Here is a 4,465-nt window from a genome sequence, read left to right on the forward strand (position 1 = left end):
ACAGGATGGAGAGGCCCGTTTTGGTCCACTTTGGGAAGCCCCCACCCTGCAAAGCCCCAGGTCAATGGTCCATTTCCCTGCACTGTCTTTGGGTGGTGCTGGGGCAGGGACGGCAGTAGCATCAAGTTCAGAGTCCCCACCAGGAAGGGGGTGTCTCCAGCACCAAGTCAGGAAGCTTCATCACTGCGCGTGGGCACGGGCAGCTGCAGCAGACAGCCTGCAGTCTCCTTGCTCAGGGACACAGTGGCCCGAGCTGCCACTCCCCAGAGGGCTTGCTGAGCACTCAGGGTGGGGTCCGGGAGGATGAGGGATCCCTCCTGAGAACCTGAGGCTCAGACCAGGGCAGGTCAGACAAGAGGGGAAGAAGACCAATATTGGCTCTGCCCCGACCTGCTGGGACCCAGCTTCGGGCTCCTTACCCGGGCCATGAGGATGGAGGACTGCGTGTCCTCTGAGCTCCCCACCAGCTTGGACATTCTTGGCTCTGTCTGGGCTCATCAAGGCCCCACCCTGCCTGTTCCATTTTCTAGCTTGAGCCAGGAGACCACCAAACAGTGGGCCACCAAGAGGTGATTTGGCACCACTGTGGGGTGTCTGAGAAATTACAAGCAACAGGCAGTTTCCTTTCCGAGAAGTGGGGGAGACACGTGGAGCCTGTTCTTCCGCACCCTGCCCCGCCACAGGCCTGAGGAGAAAGCGCCACCCTCTCCTGCGTCGGTCTCCTGGCCTCTGTGGCATTCTGTGAGTGCATCTGAAAACAGACCTTTGGAGAGAGGGAAAGATCAGCCGCTCATCCAGAGACAGCTCCTGAAGCCCTAGCGTGGCCTCATCCCACAATCTGGTAACAGAGACAGACGGCCTGTTGTCTTGGCAGAGCCGGCCAGCTGATGAATCCCTGGGGTCTCCCTTGAGGGCTGTATCAGTCCGTTTTTGTGTGGCTATAACAGAATACCTGAGACTGGGAAACTTATAAAGAAAAGAGGTTGATTTGGGTCACGATTCTGCATCTGATGCAGGCCTCAGGCTGCTTCTACTCATGGTGGAAAACAGTAGGGCAGGAGATCACGTGGGGAGAGGAAGCAAGAGACAGGGACTCATTCATTCTCGAGGGAGCTCACTCCTTCCCCAGGGCGGAGGGATCCACCCCGTGACCCAAACACCTCCAACACTGCCACACTGGGGATCAAATTTCCACATGAGTTTTTGAGGGCCCAGCATATCCACCCTATAGCAGGGGCGAGCTCCCAGCATGTCCTCGAGGACAGGCTCGGTTGGGAGTGAGCGTTCTGCGATGGATGAACTCCACGGCCCTAGGATGAAAACGGCTGCGGGCCTCCTTTCACAGCTTTCCTGGGCAGATGAATGGGTTGAGAGGCAGGCTTCAGACCAGAGGCACTTAGGCTAAAATCCAGTGAAAAAAGATCTGGAGACTCTCGTTCCTGCTCACTAGGCGTCAGGACTTAGAGCAGAGAATGAGCACTAAGCAGCTCTGCCTGGCAGGGCCATTGTGTCAGCTGGACCAGGAAGAAATACTAACAACAACAGTAATTAGCAAGGATAATTCCAATGGCTAACATGTGCTGTGCTGATGGATTCACAATAGGGGCTGTGGGGCCTGTGGATAGAATTCAAGGGGTCTGTGAACTTGAAGGGGAATAAAATTTACATCCTTGTTTTCACTAACCTGCAGCGAAAATTTAGTATTTCCTGCTACTATGAATGTAACGACAAACCTCAGACATTTCAACAGCATCTATGATTTGTTGTCAGTACAGATCACAGATACTTTTCACATCATGGTGTGCTTGCTGCAGATGAATTATTGTTTAAGCTCATGAGTACTTCAAAATTAGGGTGGTTGTTAGACCTGTCACTGGGTCTCGTTTAACACATTAACAAAGAAGCATCGTGATGCCATATCACAAATTCAAGGTTTTAAAAAATATTTTGATGACTGTATTTCAATGTAATTGGTTTTCTTTATTATCCTATGTATTCTATTTTATGCATTTAAAAATATTGCTCTGACAAGGGGTTCAGAGCTTTATCAGAATGCTTTAAGAAGCAAGCACCTGCTTTATCTGCATAACCTGGAATAATCCTCCCAACCAGCCAGTGTGGTAGGGGCAGGACTGAAAGGATCTAGGTAGGCCTGCAAACATTTTTTGGGTGCAGATTCCTTTGTTCAAACAAAAAGTTTATCAGGAAGCCCAGCATGACATCATACACAGGTGAAGTTGCTCTGGTTGTATTTGGAGGTGGTGGCTCCTTGGGGCTGCCTTAGCCCTCCACCCAACCCTTCCAATCACATGTCCTCCCTATCCCCTCTCAGAAAGCTCCATGGACTGCCTAGGTTTCCACAGAGAACATTTACAAATCATGGACCTATGTAACCCTTCTCTGGCACCCCCTTGGTGGTGGTGTAACTTCCCATACTGCCCCGCCCATAGGAAGTCCAGATGCCCAGGACCCCGGCCCGCTAGACTTCAGTTCTGATTTTAGGCAAATCTGGAGTGGGACTGGGAAGGGATGTCATTTGTGACCCCACGGTGAGGCTTCCCATGTGTACATGAAAAAGACTAGCAGAGAGAGAGATTCTTGGCACAGGGTGCCCTTTAGCAGCTGTTTAGGAGTTGAACACGAGCCCAAACAGCTCCAGGTTCAAATACTGGCTCCACCGCTTCCCGGCTGTGTGATTTACAGCCTCTGTTTTCATTTGTTAATTAGGAATAATAATAGTCCCCACCTTAAAAAGTAATCTTGAGCACTTAAACAAAAGAATGGAGAGAACGCATGTAAAGTGCCTAGCATGGCGCAGCGAACTCAGTAAATTGCAGCTGCTACCTGAGCCTTTTAGGGAAGAGGTTTGCACCCACGACAGCCTCTCCCCCCTCCCTACACTCCCTCCCCATCCTTTCTCTCAAGGTATCCCCCTGACAGAGGCCAACACAGAGCCTGTTTTCACCCTCCAGGCCTGAAACACTCTGTCCTTCCCATCCTTTCCAAATGTGTCACCTGTCATTCTGGGAGTGTTTGGGTAGCAGCCACAGCAGCTCACCCAGACAGCACACACTGTAGCTACTATCCAATCACCTAATAGTTAGCTTGACATTTATAAAGGGCCTCCAGGGCTTCAGGATGACTGCAGTTTTCAAATGTGAAGGTACTGTAGTCTTGCACCTGTGCCAGGCAAGATGCCAGCAAAAAGGAAAAGTGACCCAAGCTTTTGGTGCCCTCAAGTGTCCTTAGTGTGTTTAAACAGAGGCAGATTTACCCAGAAGCTAATGAAGCACAAGCTTCAGGGTCCATCAACTGCACAATTCTGTGTTTTCTGTAAAATTTGCAAAAGTAGTGTATGTTTGCATTTTTTTTCCCCCTAACAAAGCCCTCCAAAATTGTATTAAGAAGGAGGCTCCACAAACTCTAATGAACTTCTGGGTTTAAAACAAAATTTTCTTTTGGGCCAGCCCTGCCTGGAAGCCTACATCTCCTGTTGTTGCAGATGCATTTGGAGGTGCGAGTCATGAGGAGGGGTTACACTGTGTGCTGAATTTGGTGATTCTTTGGATCAGAATGGAGCCAGGACTTTTCGTCTTTAGGGAGCCAGAGTTCCCTGTAGTGGCTGGAAGACTCAGGTGCAGTGTCACACTCTGAGCCTAGGAGACCTCCCAAGGAAACTGCAGGGGAGAAGCCTGACCTGTTCATGGCAGAGGCTGATGTCAAGAGCCAATGAGCTATCTGCCGACATGTTGTGATGGCTGGCTGGGTCTGATTGCAAAAACACTCAAAACAGTGAGTTAGGGACTAAAAGGCCGGAGATAAGCGCCCTGCCTCCGCCCCTAGAAAGTCATGCGTGGAAGAAGGTACCCAGCTCGTCTGTGCCTCACTTGACTGAGAAATACAACGGGGAAGCATGAAACACTCCCTAGCCTTCATTAGGAGGAGCACAGGTGCTGGGGAGCCAAAGCAGCCATCTGCCCCGACACCAGGGGAGTCACAGTTCTACAACGTCTGCAGCCCGAGGCCTCTGGGCATGGCCCTGGGACAGATGACCAGAAGAAAGGATGTGGTGGCGAGGATATGCAGGAGAGAGACCAGAGGTGAACGAAAAGCTCCCACAGCAACAAGGGCAGACTCTGTCATTATATCTGTCGGTGGCCCCACCTCTCAGCTGGACTCAGACCCCGGAGCCCTCTGACACCTTCCCTTCTATTTTCCCACAACTAAGCGGTCGTGAAGTCCTAAAATTCCCAGGCTGGGGTCCACAACAATATATCTGATTAGTCCCCACCCCACCCCCTCGTGCATTCCTCCCCAGTGCCCTGTCGCCTCCCCCCCCACCGCTCAGGCCTGGCCACTTGCTTGGCCCCGCCCACTCTGGGGTCTCCGCCCTCAGACCACCAGGCGGCCCGGCGGGGAGGAGGGAGTGCGCATGCGTCCCTACGCCCGGCCGGCCCAGGCCGGG

This window comes from Cynocephalus volans, chromosome 2 (genome assembly GCF_027409185.1).
Source record: "Cynocephalus volans isolate mCynVol1 chromosome 2, mCynVol1.pri, whole genome shotgun sequence".
In the NCBI taxonomy this organism is placed as follows: Eukaryota; Metazoa; Chordata; class Mammalia; order Dermoptera; family Cynocephalidae; genus Cynocephalus; species Cynocephalus volans.